Here is a 16,845-nt window from a genome sequence, read left to right on the forward strand (position 1 = left end):
GTGCTACCGGTGAGCTTTGTTAAAAGATCAAGTGACATGGATTGTGCAATAATCGACAAGATGCTAGTCGTCTGCAGTGGGCTCTTCAACCTGCAAACTCCTATCATCAACAATCTTGACAAAGACATTACCATGGATCGTGAAGCAGCACGAACACTTGCTCCATTCTCCACGTGAACGTTATGCAATCGTGATGGAAAGTACCTGTGGTGTTATGTTTTTTCAGTGAGTAGGAGACTGCCATTTGAGAGAAGTAACATTTTTATGGCACACGCTTTTTCTACATCACATGCCAAGTGAAACCAAGATTATGTCGCATACAACTCAAGAATGAAGCAGTGAATGACACTCAAAGGGGACCCTCCAATCAGTGGTGTCGACCGACTTTCGTGACGTGGTTAATCTGCATGCACATGCTAGCGTGACCAAGTGGGCTTTCAGGTACAAGAAGATTAACTACGGATTAGCCGAACCAACTGCAACGTCATGCCATTGAGGATGGCCTCCTTGGTGGGGAATTTGCCACTTTGTTCTTCAATTGTATTGCATTGGTACGCTTTTCCATTTTTGCTAAACATGTTGAATATTGCCCCTTTTCCTTCACTCGTTTATCACATGTGTTCATTGCACTGAAGAATCATTACTGCAGACAAAAAGCGTGAGGTGAAGGCAGGCTTCAGCATTTTTGATATTAAAAGAAAGGTATAGATTCATCAATGTCTTTCCTTCTATTTTTACATTTTACGCTATTCGTGAACAGCATGTCTTCTCAGTCTACAAACTACTATTGTCGAGAGCCGCCTAGACTGAAGCTTGTTGGGCAAGTTGGTTGTAGATATGATATGAACAGCCTGAAACCAGTACAGAGAAAGAATGGGCATACAGCAATACGGCATCCGTGTTGCAGTGTGATCTTTCTTGCCCTGTCCTGGTTTTGCACTGTTTATGCAGCCCGAGCAGCTGGCTTTGTGCGATGGACCATTTTTGGCGTGCAGAAGCACTGCAAAGTGAGATGACTATGCCAGTGAGCTTAATCAACATGTACCCACATGCCACGTAAACGATATTTCGTTCCACTACTTCTTTGGCTATATTTGTGCTGATTTTGTCTCACTTTGAAATCACAGTTGTCAATATGGCAGGGTACCACGTTCAACTATTTTGCATGTTTAAACATGGCTTTCATTATATTGCAGGAATTTTACTACACTCATTGTACACATCAGGAAAACATAGCACCAGAAAAGCTGTGGATAAAAGAGTGCTTCCATTCACTCATTAGAAGACTGGCTGTCGGTTTGGCATTTCTTGCAAACCCACGATGCTGCAGTGCGTTTCAGTTCGACACACTTAAGATGAAATGTGGCTCTACACATTGAACAGCTAACAACATGGCCAGACTTTGCACCTTGGCTAATGCATGTCCTTGTAGCATGTTGAAATTGTTTGAGGAGGCTCATTGTTTGCAGTTCAGGAAAGATGTGGTTAAAGAAAAAATCTTCTGCTTCCGGCCTTATAGTAGCCCAGAAGTTTTTATCGAAATAAATAACTTCAGTGGTTAGTGTACAACCTGTGAACACAAGAAAGTATGCACGAGAGAGCTGTGTTGCTGCCATTTGAGACTGTACTTGAGTGTAGTAGGCGTGGTCTCTTCTTAGCTGCATACTTTCATTCATATATGGCAGCTGTTTTGTAGCAGTACTAAGGGACTGTCCTTTCAATAAGACAGGGCACCTCACCTCGAGTACAGCCTTGTCGCAACATCCGCATGACACAATGGCGTCGGGAGACGCAACGAGATAAGGCTGATTCCCCATGACATACAAACCATAGTCGTGAAACTGAAAACCTTGATGTGCCCCTAACTCTTGAGTCATGAATGCTTCTTTGGCTTTTAGCTCCATTTGAGAGCCCCATTGAAGGTTAAAAACATTGGGTGGCTTTATGTAGCCCATAATTTCGGCCACAAGGCCATCTGCTCCACTTCGGCATGTTGCCACCCGATGCATGACTGATGCTGTTATTCTGCCTTTTCGTTCTGATTCCCACCTTAATGATTTCGATTGCTCACGCGTTGACTTCTCAATTTCAGTGCAACATGCCTCTGCTAGCTGTACTGTTTTAGCTGCTTGTGTACTCATGCCCTCGTATATACCATAGAGTGGAAGCTGTGGCGATGACTCATCCTTGTCCAACTGTTGTTCGTTGTCCAACTGTTCTTCTTGGGCAGCTGCTTCAGGTGAAGAATCTGTTTCTTCACTGTCTGTTACTGAAGTCAACAGTAGCGTCTTTGGGGCCAGTACCTGTCAGCACACAAGCAGTATTAGTATTAATATTAATGCAACTTCATGACAACATGTGCAAGCTGTGTGCCCTGTGATGCAATCATTACTTTTCCTTGTTTTTTCAATCGCTGCCGTAAAGTAAATGTCATCTGGTATGTATTTATTCTGGCCACAGCACACTACAAGAGGGGAAGTGAACATGCAAATGCTATTCACAACCAATTTATTGAAAAGATGTAGTGTACTGCAGTACAGATGGGTTAATTAAGAAGCTAAAAAACTACGAAATATTTATATTCACTCGTTCCATCAAGATATTGATTGCAACCTCGTCCAGCAGCATTACACAGGTATCCACATACAAGCTACATGTACTACCTACTTGTGTAAATTTTATTTTACGTTGAGTTGCTGCAAGAAGTTGTACACTTATTCATCTGTCCAGGTTGGTACGGCCCCTTGTGTTCTTGGCACTGGCTGACCAGTCTTTGGCTTGAAAAATATTATGTCACTGACTGGTGCTGCCTGCATTTAGTTTAGCAGTCAAGTCTTATTGTTTTTAAGAAGACTGACATGGCACGACAGAATTGCAGAAGTAGACTGAAACCATTAGAACTCACTGTGCTCTTCCGTGGCACCGCGGTCCACTTGCACGCAACTTCAGTTGGTGATGGATTGTGCAACCCATACTTTAAATGAGCTTCAACACTGAACAGCAAAGCAACCACATGAGTGCAGCATTCTCCGAGGCTGAAATTCAAAAGAGTGCAGTAATAAGTTTGTAAGTACCACGAAAAATTGGTGGAGGGGGGGGGGACATGCAACATAAGTATGCAAAGAATAAATGCAATCGAGGTGAAAGCTTAGGCAACTTGATGCAACATCTTTGGAATAGCGCAGACACGGACGAGCAATGAAACACACAGCACCCTGCCTGTGTTTCTTTACTCGTGCGTGACATTCAGTGTTCCGAATAAAGAATGAATGTCAACACTGCTTCACAGCAGTATGTCGACTTGCAATGACACTCATGGTTCATATCCCTAACATGAACGCGTTGACGAAATTGCAAGCCAAATCTATGAAACAGCAAGACTGCTCCAGTCCCTACACTAACTAGCATGCGATTAGACGTGAGAAGACTAGTCTAGAGCGCTGGCGCGGTGTGCAGCGGTAGAAATAAAATTAAATATTAGCGCATCTGCTCTGTTAAGGGCAGGGCTTCTATCGCTCGCGTTCGGTCGGGTTAAGTGCAGGGCTTCATCACTCGGGTTCGGCGCACTCGGGTAGATTACTTACGAAAATCATATCCAGATGGCACTTAATTGCATGCTCGGCAGGTCAAATTGGGACTTAGCCTGCCTACTGTGTTTTGGACACGCTCGCGCGTCGGGGCAGTAGCAAGCAATTAATAAAACAACAAAAAAGCGTCCTAGGGCCTTCACATTTGAATATAAGACGACTTATATTGCCCCTGGAAAAGCGTCTCCCCAGTAATGCATTTCTGTTTAAAAGTGCAGCCTGCTCTAAGTGGATCGGCACCCACCGTGTTTGCTATGTGGCTATGGTGTTGGGCTGCTGAGCACGAGGTCGCGGGATCGAATCCCGGCCACGGCGGCCGCATTTCGATGGGGGCGAAATGCGAAAACACCCGTGTACTTAGATTTAGGTGCGCGTTAAAGAACCCCAGGTGGTCAAAATTTCCGGAGTCCCCCACTACGGCGTGCCTTATAATATCGTGGTTTTGGCAAGTAGAACCCCATAATTTTTTTTCTAGGGGGATCGGCGTAAGCTTGGTCTTTGTAAGCTGGCTTTCCCACGTTCGAATTGCAGTGGAGCCTACTGAAAGAAAAATGCAATAGGATCGGGGCCCGATAAAGCTATCGCATTCCACTCTTAAAGGCGAAGCCTTAAACGTCCTCCAATTTTTTTTTATTTATTTACTTCGCATAGGACCGCACGAGTGCTTTAGATAAGTCTGTTCACCCTTCAGCCAAAACGCAAGCAGTTACGATATGTTGTGGACGACGTACTTACCCATCCATACAGGTGCAGTGAGCACTGACAACGGTGCCATTGTCGTTAACGATGCACCAAGGGCGATATGTTTTGGAAAGTGTTTGGCTGGCCTCTACAGTTGCCGCAATGACGACGATGCCTTCCCCACGTTTGCCGGCCTTGAATGAGACAAGTCGCTTAACTTTTCCGCTCACAAACGCATTTTATGCATCGGTTACCCTGTAGTTCTTAAACTGTTCTCTTGTGTAAAAACATACACCCTCCACGAGATAGAAAAAGTCCAGTGTTGTATCAGAGGAAAGGGTTTGGAGCCCGACGAAAACGAAAATCGCACGACATCATCGTCCAGCGGGTCGGGTAGCTCGCCGCCTCTAAACATCAGCTTTTGGCGATACCGATGTTTTTCTTCGGTGATAAGAGCCTTAAAGTAGTCGCTCGTCATCTCGACAATATTCACGATGTAGAATCGCAGATTCGATGTAGAATCGCATCACAGATTCCACCAAGCAGTGCAATCATAGACACGCCGGCCTCACGTCGCACATGCCTTCAAACAACATAGCCGGAAGTTCTTCCAGCTCTCCTGCCGGAAGTTTCGATGGGGCAACCAATCAGCGGCAAGCGAGGTTTGTTTGTAAACCCAGAAACCGTCTATAAATTGAGCTCTGTATGCTTGTAAACACACTCTTGATGAAGGCCGGACCCCGGCCGAAACCTCAGTAAAGTCCTGTTATGTTTTTCCTACGTGCTTCTATTTTTTGTACTACTTCTGTTCCGGCTCCTGTTCTTCTTTACTTCACTGATATATATATATATATATATATATATATATACATAGATACTGTACATGTGTACAGTATGTACAGCGCTTATATAGCTGATGATATGATGATGATAATTTTGTGGCATCCCCTTTGAAACGGGGCAGCGACAAATAGTCACCTAGCCTGCTTGATTTATCAGGTATACTATACCTGTTCTTTATCCAGCATTTTTGTATACCTCTTTATTATTTTTATTTTTCAAAAATTTACCTTGTACTGCTGCCTATTATTTTAAGAGATCAGGTCGTATCCATATTTTCCCAGCTTTTTTTCCACCAGTACTCTAATCGTCTCTTGCTGATTTCTAAGGCTGATCTGTTTGTTTCCTTCCACTTTAAACCCAAGCGCTTCTGGGAGTTGCACGTTACCTACGGTTCTCGCTGGGTGGATCCCGTCGCATTCCATCAGGATGTGGTGAGTGGTTTCTGGATCTTTACTGCAGCATACACATGTCTCATCTAGTTCCGAAGATTTGTTCCGATATGTTTTCGTCCTTAGGCAACCGGCCCGAGCCTCAAATAGCAAGGCACTGCCCATTGTGTTATCGCACAGATTTTCCCTTCTAATTTCTTTCTTCTCATTCTTGTAAATCTCCATTGTCCTTTTTGTTTCCATTCTTTGCATCCAATTCACGGTCTCTATTTCTCTCACATTCTTTCTGATGACTCCTGGTAGTCTATTTACCGTTTCGATTATCCTGTACTTGGTTGCCAACTTCCTTGACCTCTTCCTTCATTCTGTGTCCACGCTTTTCATGTGCTTTAGCCGCCCATTTATTTTCATCCATGTTCCTGAGCTTTTCTTCAAAACAAATTTTGCTCTGTGCTTCTCTGACTTCAAAAGAGGCCCAACCCATGTCATCCTGCCCTGCCTCATTTGTGGTATTACCGTGGGCTCCCAAAGCCAACCGGCCTACTGATCTTTGGTTAACTTCGAAACCCGGCACTATATCCGATTTTAAGCATATAATGGCATTTGCGAATGTTAGCGCTGGCACCATTACCCCTTTCCAGCAGTGTAGACATTTGGGCTTGTTAGTATAACATGTTTGCAGATTTTCTTCATGTAGCGCAAAAGCACACGGACGTAGAAGAAGAACGGAGACACACACAGGCGCTAACTTTCAACAACGATTTTATTTCCGGGACGGACGCCACTTTTATACCCTCAATTTAGCAAGTAAGTGGGGAATGAAAGGGAAAATTGAGGGTATAAAAGTGGCGTCCGAGCCCGGAAATAAAATCGTTGTTGGAAGTTAGCCTGTGTGTGTCTCCGTTCTTCTTCTACGTCCGTGTGTTTTTGCGCTACATGAAGAAAATCTGCAAACATGCCCTTTTCCAGATTCCACGCATCACCTCATACTTATTGTGGCCCCACAGTGCTCTGTGTTTCATTATTGCTGCATTCCGCTTCCCCTTTATTTTCAGATTATCTTGGTGGTTGCTTGAATAATTCTTTCCTTCGTTTATGTGTACGCCGAGGTACTTATATTGCTTCACTATGGGTATTACTTGCTGTCGAATTGACACCACGAAGTTACTCGTGTGTTCATTAAAGATCATAATTCCTGATTTCTCTGTGCTAAACTTAAGGCCTAGATTTGTCGCTGCATTCCCACAGCTATTCGCAAGTACCTGTAAATCTCTTTTATTGTCCGCTAGTAGCACAATGTCGTCTGCGTACATCAGTCCAGGGACCTCCTGTTGCACCATTTGTCCATTACGGATGTAGGATAAATCAATACCTAATTCGCTGTTTTCCAGTTGTCTTTCTATGCCCTTGACGTAAAGCGTGAACAACTATGGTGACAGAGGGCACCCTTGCTTCAATCCTTGGTGAATTCCCACCACTTCATTTCCTTTTCTACCTTCCCATACCACTTGTACTTGGTCGTCTCTATATATCTCCCCAGCAGCTCTACGAAATCATCATCTATGCCTTGGTATTGAAGAATATCCCACAACAATTCCCTGTCTACGTTGTCATAAGCTCCTTTAATATCTAGAAATGCTACCCATAAAGGTCTTTTCTGAGCTACTGAAATCTCTATGCACTGAGTTAGTACAAACATATTATCCTCTAAGCGTCTGCCTGGCCTGAACCCATTCCGTAGTTCCCCCAATACATCGTTTTCCTCCACCCACTTCGACAGTTCTAATTTTATGGCTTGCGTTGCCATTCTATATATCACCGACGTTACTGTAACTGGCCTGTACGAGCTCGTCTTGTCCTTATCTCCTTTGCCTTTGTAGATGAGATTCATCTTGCTTTCACGCCATCCAACGGGAATTTTCTTTGTTCTAATCACTTGCTCTATGGCATTAGTCAGCAGTGCCTTGCTTTTTGGACCGAGGTTTTTGATTAGCTGTACTGGGATTTCAGCGGGTCATGCTGCTGTGTTGTTAGGGACATTACCTGCTGCCTTTTTCCAATAAAAGCTTTGTATGCTAAATTTTGATCTCTCTGGCCTCTCTGCTGTTGCTGGATCTGTTGTCCGAACTACGCTTTTTCTCGTGCCGATGTTATCCCCAATAACGTCTGTGATGTACCGCATTGCATCATATCCTTCGTAGATGTTACCGTCTTCATCCCTTATAGCCGTTTGCGAGTTTTTAGTTGGAGTTCCGAGGGCTTTTATGTGGTTGCAGAATCTTTTTGGAGCGTGTTTGTCTCTTTTGTGAATGTTATGCACCCAAGGTTCACTTGCGCTTTTAATTTTCTCTAGCACGAGCTCACTCGCAATCCTTTTCTTTTCTCGGTATGTATTCCATCTAAGGAGCACCTCTTCTTGCTGTAATCCCAACTTTTTGGCTTCTCGATGAGCCCTAGATGCCTCCTTACTCTCTTCTATAGCTTGTTTTATTTCCTTGTTCCACCACTTACGTGGTTTCCTCTTGCCAATCCAACAATTGTTTTGTCGTGTCCGCACTTATTTCATACTGCATAACGTCCACCAGTTCCTTATATTCTCAGACTGCTGTAGGATAATCCTCAATTTTCTTCTCTATGTTGTTTGTGATCTCTGTTATTTGCTCGTAATTCATTTTTAAAAAACTCTGAGGCTATTGTTTCATGTTCTGCGCTAGTATCTCGCCCAAACTTTAATGCTAGACGTCTATGATCGCTTCACAGGCTATTTTTTCCATTTTCGTCTATTATCATTTGGTCTAGTTGTTCGTAGACCATTTCTGAGACTAAGGCGTAGTTGATACATGACAGCCCTTGTGCACCGCTGCGCCCCTAGCGGCCTCCATGCAAACCAAAGCTACGGACGGACAACGGAAGACGAGGGACAAGGCTCGGCCCTAAGGTGATTCGCCCCTAAAACAGGTGTTGCGTCACTAAAGTCACGCGACGGCGACGGCGGTTGCGGCGACAGTCGACTGCGAAGCGAGAGAGACACGCATGGGGGACGCTCGCCCGGGGCCTAGCGGATTTTTCGGTGGACCTCGGAAGTTCGCTACGGCCGAGGATACTCGCCAAGCGAGAAACGAGGAGCGACGTGAGAAGTAGCGGTATCAAGGTGTTCGACCACGAGTGGTGCTTTCCCCTGCTGTGAGGATGGAAAGTAAATATGCTCGGCTGGTGTTACACATTTGTAACACTTCCTGGCGACAAGCATGCTGCACCTTTAGGTAGTGCATTAAGTGCTCGCATGTGTCGACGAGGTTGACCTAAGTGCCACACGTGTACTTCGCACAGTGGCTCGTTATGCCTTCCAACAAGTCTAACCCCTTCGATCGTCTAACTTAATGCATTACCAAGTGTACAGAAGGCTTTCGCCTTTACGTGTTACTGGAGAGTAACATGCTGCCAAACTTTTGCTACATTGCTCCAGTGATAATCGCAGTAACGTCGACGCTCAATTTGAGATGTGGTCTTCCGCAATTTTTATTATATGGCGGCGCAAATAATGCTATCGGATGTTAGGCGGCTCATTCACAACCTTGACGATTTAATATAGCTACTATGTAAATACCAGTCCAATGTCTTTTGTTCAAGACACCCATATTAATTGCAAACAAATCATTTTTTTCCTGAGATGGGTCCTCTTCCCAAGCTACCGTGACCGCAGTGTTGCTCATCCAGTTGTGCGGCAAGTATTGTGGAGAAGTCTGTCGTTTGTTAAATCTACCACGTTGAATGTCTCTGAAGGCATTCTCTATAGGAGCAATTCTACTTGATAGGCCGGTTGCAATTTGCTCCATGTTCATTGTACCAAATTTTCAACTAACACTCGAATTTATCATCGCAGGTAATGATTTCAAAATGTTCGAATTCGCTTGAGATGAACAGGCTTTATATTAGAGGAGAACGCGTGGCCATCATGCCTAATTTTATTTAATGTTTGTCTCTGAGCCCGACAGTGGTACGCCTACAAGAGGAGACCACAATCTCGATCTCTTTCTGACAAATGCGGCATACTCTATTCGCTCGAAGGTGGTCATACCAGCTATAAGCAACCACTTTGTCGTCCTCTGCGAAATGAATATGACGCATCATAGAACCTACAGCAAAAAGAAGCGGTGCGTTTGTACCCACTCTAAAGTTAGTTTACTTGAAAAGATTTGTATGGTAAATTATTACTGTTTTGTTTTTAAGTCACTTGCAGAATCGTACTCGCTGGCGGATATTTGGATACCTGGTTCATTTTCAAAAATAAATTCTTTTAACTAAGACACTACTTTGTTCCCTCGTGGATGCTATTCTTTTGAAGTAATTAAAGCAAATGGTGGCCCCTAAAAGACCTACTGAGACTTACTCGGAATAGGCAATAAATTACCGTTCGTATAAATCTGCTCGCACGGAAAAAAAAACATCATAGAGACCTTGGGACGATAAGAAACGACGTAAATCCTGCCATATAGCCTGAAGAGTGTTGATGGAAGCAGAGTGTTGATGAAGTTGATGAGCTAGAAAGCAGTGCCGTAACAGCTATGGTTCATACTGCATTTGAAGCACGCAGTATAGAAGTTCTCTTAAGAAGCTCAAATCCTTCAAACACGGCTGAACTGGTTGGTTTGCCCAGTGTCCTCCTGAAATCTTGTTCTCATACTGTGCCAGTCTACGTAAAAGTGATTTTTGAAAAATGATAGAATAAAGGATTTGTACATGCGAACTGGAAGATGACATCTATTTTCCCCTAATCATAAATCGAGTCTTCGAAGGCTTGTTCATATTTACCACCGTGTTTTCTTAGCTAGCGTATGCTGTACGATTTTAGAGCTTAAAGCATATCTTATATTCATCCATAATCCAGCTCGCAGAGACTCATTCGACATTCAACCCTTTTCAGTATGAATTGCGGAAGCTATCCTGTGTAAGGCACTCGGCGAAACTCACGCATGATTTGGCTCTTGCTGTAGATGAATGATTTTCAGTGGACTATCTATTCCTGGACTTTAGCAAATCATTCTATGTCATGGCTCACAAAGTAATAGTGCAGAAAATATTAGTTTATAACATCTTGCCCCAGATATATGCATAGATGGCCGCGCAAGACGCCAGTATGCTGTTGAAGAAGGAGCTCAGTCAACTACCTGGGACTATGAATAGTGCCTCAGGGATCGAATTTGTGTGATCATCTTAATTTTACTTTATGTAATTGATCCTGTCTGTAACCCTGTGACTGTATGTATATTGTAAATACATTTCTTTTCTCCCCGTAACAACATCATCGTTAGTGAAGCTTCGCAAACGACTATCTTTGCCTATGATTGTATACATTAAAATAAACAATGAACCATAATGACTGTTACGAAATTCAAAATTATTTGAACATAAAACAAACGATGTGTAGAAGTGGACTATTACACCCAACTTGAACATGACAGTATGTGCTGAGTTAAAAAAACACCACCAGTCAATGAGGCAAATCTCCTTTGGAAGTACACTGCCGCCGAAGACACTCGAAGAAGACACCTTCCTCGAGGACTAATTTCACCTACTGATTCGGAAAGTCCCGGGCGTGGGTTCATGGCCCCTATTTTAATCCACAACTCCCCTACATTGTGGATTCCGGCTTAGATTGCTTGATGTAGAAGATGCGAGACCGACCTAGGACCGGAGCCCACTACCTGATTTTTAAGATAAACATGTTTTCACAATCACCAGGCTCCGCTACATACATCCTGAACGGTGTTTCCACAAAAGAAGTTTCGGATAACAAGTATGTGGTCATGTATTGTACGTTCTCTTTATTCTGGCATCGGCACATCCAGTACACTGTTGATAAAGCAAGTAAATTATTCGGTTCTTTACGTCGAAACATGCGCACTTTCTCTCAAAGTTCAAAATGACTTGAAAAAAAGCCGGAAGCTTGCATTAGGCAGCGCAAAGCTCAATCCACAGCGAAGCTGGCCAATTGATTGGTCAGCTTCGCCGAATTGACTCGGTCGAGATCAGAACTGAACACTCGTCGATCAGCGTCGGAAGACTTTACCATCTTGTCGCCTTGCAACGTGTTTAGATAAATAAGCATTTGGTGCCGCAGCTAAACGCCGCCTCCCCTCCCGCCTCCCGTCCCCCCAAGGCATTTCGAGCGCGACGGAAAAAGTCGCGTTTTCTCTCGGCATGCGTTCTCTCCCCGTTAAAGCGTGCTTCCCTCGCGCGCTTTCACTCGCACATACAGCATACGGCGCGCAGCGACGATTTCATCGCCTTGGACATCATACGGAACCTCATGGTGACGGCGACGGCGACGACGATGCCGACGGCAGAAATCCGCTTGAAGTGTCCTCATAATTGCTATCGCAATAATAGGAATTGACAGCCATAAAGCGCGCGTTACTTCTACGCTACCGCCAGTATGACCGCTAAGCGCCGCTGCAGTGACGGTCCCAGACGAGGGTTTCTTGCACTGGATGATACGCGAAATTGTGCAAGAATAGATTCAGAAGCTCGCAGCCACGCCATGCAAATGCACAGCTGCATCGGTGGCAGGATTTTTTTCGCCAAGAAATAAGGCAGTCGTTCTCGGCTCTCGAGCCAAATCCCCGGACGCGGTAGCTCAGCTAAGCAGATGTCCGTCGACCGCCGCCTCCGATGCCGACGCCGCAGTATTACCAGTCACCGCCGACACCGCAGTCGCCACCGGCATCGCCTTAGTACCACAGGGAATAACCCACGCGAGCAGTGATTCGTAGAACCGACATGGCGCACAGCTGACTATAGGCCTTTGTGCTTCCACTGTGACGAAGCGGGACATATCTGCTGTCATTGCTCTTGTCGCGTCGCAGGGTACCAAGGATTTCCATCAACTGCTTCTCGTCGTGCTTTCGACGGTAGCCGAGCGAACATCAACGCGAATTCAATCTGCTGGCGAGCCGATTCTCCCCCTTTCCGGTCGCGTTCCCCCTCTCCGGGACATGCTTTCCCACCTGCACGACGCAGTTCCACCGACATGGCCCGAGGAAGATCTCCAGCCTACGACGGGGTAACTGGAGTCCGCGATCTCAGGGGGAAAGGTTGTCACACGTCAATTTGCTGAAAATCCGCCATTACCGTCGAACGAGCAGCCGGTATGCAGCAGAATGATTTGACGACCGACGAGATTGTTACCACCCATATTAGTGTATCAATTGACGGCCACAACGTGACGTCGCTGGTGGACACTGACACGGACTTCTCAATAATAAGTGGAAAACTGGCGGATACGCTTCACAAATTGAAAATGTAGTGGACGGGGCCGCACGTTAGAGGCGCTGGAGCTCAGCTACTGACGCCGACTGGCAAGTGTACTGCAAGGATCAGCATAGGGGATTCATCAGTCATCGCAAATTTTATGATTCTTCCCGTCATCTTAGGTATGGACTTTTTACGCGAGTAAGGCACCGTCATCGACATACCAGTCGGTATACTAACTTTTCTGTGAACAAAAGTGCAGGGTTACAACGCAAGTCCTTGCCCATCATAGACGACGTGACCAAACCACAGTTATCTCGCCATCTTGTTTCTGTCAGGTGCGACAAATAGTACTCTGGACAAGGTCTTGTCGAGCAGATAATTACGGTTTTGCTCACTCAAGGTGTTGCCATGCTCCGAAGTCTCGTCGAAGTAATGCACGGGCAAGCCGAAGAACTGCTGACAAACTTCAGCAAGGAACGACGACACAACGCCAGAGGCGCAGCGGTTGCTTACCTCGATGAGATTGTGGCATTCCGCGAATGCTTTGCATTACAACAGGGAGAGCAAGAAAATTCGGCACGCCTACCTGCTCTTGGCGTAAGCGCAAGCTTATCACCAGCAGAAAGACAACGCCAGTTTCACGCTTACTTTTCGTCGACATCCAGAGTCGGTTACACGCCACTAACGAAGCGCAGGGTTTTCGCGGAGAAGTCAGCGAGACCAATCCGACTTAACCTGTACCATGTAGCTTCCGAAAGAATGTGAAGTGATTCAAGAACAAGTGAAGAAAATGCTCGACGATGACGTTATCCTGACCTCGGTTAAACGCCACTAACGAAGCGCAGGGATTTCGCGGAGGAGTCAGCGAGACCAATCCGACTTAACCTGTACCATGTAGCACCGAAAGAATGTGAAGTGATTCAAGAACAAGTGAAGAAAATGCTCGAAGATGACGTTATCCTGCCCTCAAAAATGCCGTGGGCATCGCCAAAAATAAAGACAGCAGTCTACGTTTTTGTGTCGACTACCACAAGCCTAATATCCAGGTGACAAAGAAAGACGTAGATCCATTACCGCGCATCAACGATTCTCTCGGCAGACTGAGGCATGCCCGCTACTTCTCGTAGATGGACCTAAAACGTGGTTATTGACGAATCGAGGTCGACGAGACAGACAGAGAAAAGACTGCTTTCGTAACGCCTGACGGGCTTTTCATATTCAAGTTCCTGCCTTTCGGTTTATGCTCAGTTCCTGTAACTTTCAGCGACTCATCGATACGGTTTTGTCAGGCTTGTCTAGTATACCTTTACGATGGCACAGTTTTTTCGGAAACGTTTGAGGAACACGTCCGACGGCTGCTGGTGGTTTTACAAACGATACGATCCTCTGGCCTAACACTGAAAGCAGAAGAATGTCACTTTGGTTTCGAGAAACTCCAGTTCTTAGGTCACGTTGTGAGCTATCAAGGTATCCACGCTGAGCCCGAGAAGACCACGGCCATCGCAATGTTTCCAGTGCCAACGGATAAGAAGGCAGTGAGGCGTTTCCTAAGTCTCTGCACGTATTACCGAAGATTTATTGCCGATTTTTCGCATGTAGCTTCGCTGTCAACGCACCTCACAAGAGAAGCCGTTGCCTTCGTATGGGGCGAAGAACAACAAGCAGCGTTTAATGATCTCTGACAGCGCCTGCAAACGCCTCCTGTACTGGCTCACTTTCAGGAGGACGCTCCTACCAAGATACATACGGACGCTAGCAACGTAGGTCTAGGCGCTGTGCTCGCCCAATGGCATGACTCAGCCGAGAGAGTGATTGCATACGCAAGCAGGACGCTTTTACGGGCCGAGTCTAATTACTAAACCAAAGAAAAGGAATGTCTTGCGGTGGTATGGGCAGTTATAAAGCTATGGCCGTTCCTTCTGTGTTGTCAGCGAATATCACTCCCTTTGCTGGCTGACGAACTTGAAGGATCCGTCTGGTTAACTAGCACGTTGGAGCCTACATGGAACCCAGCCAGCCTCCTGTCATTGGCCCAACGCCTCGGGAAAGACTTCCTCCTCTGCGGGAATGTGAATGCCCACCACACCGCCCGGGGAAGCCGCCGTTGCTGCCCACGTGGCCAAGGACTGTGGGATGTCGTGAACCAACTAGGCCTGTCAATTCTCAACACCGGAGCACCCACATTCATCCGGCGCGCGGCGCAGGTGGTCCTATCCGCCATCGATGTCAGCCTGGCAACGGAGGGCTGTAACTATACGTGGGCACCGCTTCCGCAATAACGTCGTCAAGGTCCCGCTGTAATTATACCAATACAGCTCAAATGCCGTAGACACTGGCGCCTTTGTGCACCTCGCTAAGGACGGCTGGATCAAAATAGGCAGAAAGGTGGCGTTGAGAGGTGCGTGACAAACTCGGTGAAAGGGGTGTTTTGTTGAGGATCTCAAGAAAAAAGTCGCAGTTCCACTGGAAAAGCGAAGCAACGATTGCGATAGCAAATTAGTGGACAGCTATACGAAGTAAGGAGAGTAGTTTTGTCGGCCGTATAAACTTGTACACGTAGGCCGACTCCCTAAATCAACAAGCATGGTGCCACGCACGCATAAGCAGGAACGCATCTCACTCGATGTCGATGACCGCGGAAACTCACTGTCAAACACTGGAGTGAGTCAGCAAGGCATCAGCAGCGAGCGAATGAACCTTCGTGCCACTGCTCGCATCAACCCGAACTAAGCCGCGAAAACACAGCGTAGGGCGGGCTGTGTCCCCGTTGCAGATGGATTTCAAGATATAGTGACCCTAGCGGGCGCGCGTGGCGTAGAACACGCCCTCTCCCAGTCCTCTCCCCGGCTCCTTATGCCCGACGGGCGCTCGGGCCGCCCGGAGTAGAACGCTACCCCCCCCCCCCTGCCTACCCTCCCTCCGGAGCGTTGCGCGCGACTGGAAGATGGCGCGATTCCTTTCCACTACCCTCCCTTGCGTGCGCGAGATTGAGTCGCGATCGCGGGCTCAACCTCGCACGCTCTTGCTCGCACATACAACGTACGACACGCGCGGTGCCGATTTTTGCCCTTGGAACCGCATGGCGAAGGCGACGCCTATGCCTGAGAAATCCTGGAGTGTCCATATAACTGCTATCGCAATAAAAGCGACGTTTTAGTTCGCAGCTCTTTGCCGCCCGTTCCTGTGGCAAGCGTCGGCGTCGACGTAAGCAAGCGAACGAGCACAGCGAAGGATGAAAGCGAACGCGGAGCGGGGGATGAAAGATGCGAGGAGGAAAGCGTAGGCGAAGGGTGCAGCGGTCCCATGAGGCGGTGAGCGGAGAAGGAGGATATGGCGAAAGGATGAGAAGAAAAGCGTAGTGCGCCGACGATGGCTACGAGATGGCGCTAGAGTAGCGCGTGTCGTCTGCGAGGTCTGTCTGCGCCGGCTGCTGTGAATCTCACCAAAATGCTGCTTCTCGCTATCTCCAGATTAGCGAGGCAGTCGCGCCACATTGCGCTCCGTTTGCAACGTACCGCACTGCGCAGATTGTCAGCGCCAGCCAATGTATCGTGAAATAAAAACACGTATAGAGTTGCGCTCAAATTTGGCATTAGGGAGTATCGTAATCGTCGGTGAATTTTTTTTCTTTTGAAAGTCAGTGAGCGGTTTCGCTAATGTAGCAAAATATTTCACAAAGCGGCAGAAATAGAAACATTAGCTCTACAACGCGCGACGTCTTTGGCCGAGGGAGGAACTGGAATGTCGCTCACGGCACATACTTTGTGTGGGCATGGGCAGACGCCCACAGCGTCAAAGAGATGACCAAGAAGAGAGTAATCTGCTTGAGGGCAGATTACTGTCCGGTCTTGAACTCATCGAGTTTAGTTGAAGACTAGCCTAAAACAAGACGGCCAAATTGGCTGACAGATGCTCTAGGTGTGTTTAGAACGTAGGCGAGTACACGATCACATCACTGAGGCAGCAAAAACAAGTCGACCATTTGAAGCCTTGACGTATGGAGTCCATCATTTCCTGAAATGTTGCCGGCGCGTTGTATAAACCAAAAGGTATTACCTTGAATTGATAAAGTGTGGCGATTGTGACAAACA

General features: G+C 46.5%; 1 protein-coding gene and 1 long non-coding RNA gene across 2 annotated transcripts in view; both read right to left on the reverse strand.

Moving 5' to 3' along the window:
* LOC125942048 (uncharacterized) overlaps positions 1-16,845 on the reverse strand; it is a gene marked incomplete at its 3' end in the record, with an annotated part of 95,158 nt that overhangs the window by 54,053 nt on the left and 24,260 nt on the right. The window lies entirely within an intron of this gene.
* Positions 2,107-4,473, reverse strand: LOC119435848 (uncharacterized). The gene is made up of 4 exons (XR_007464756.1): positions 4,323-4,473; positions 2,906-3,035; positions 2,688-2,810; positions 2,107-2,303 (listed from the first exon to the last, which is right to left on the reverse strand). It is a non-coding gene; the product is annotated as an uncharacterized LOC119435848 (long non-coding RNA).

The sequence above is a fragment of the Dermacentor silvarum genome, unplaced genomic scaffold (genome assembly GCF_013339745.2).
Source record: "Dermacentor silvarum isolate Dsil-2018 unplaced genomic scaffold, BIME_Dsil_1.4 Seq955, whole genome shotgun sequence".
Taxonomy (NCBI): domain Eukaryota; kingdom Metazoa; phylum Arthropoda; class Arachnida; order Ixodida; family Ixodidae; genus Dermacentor; species Dermacentor silvarum.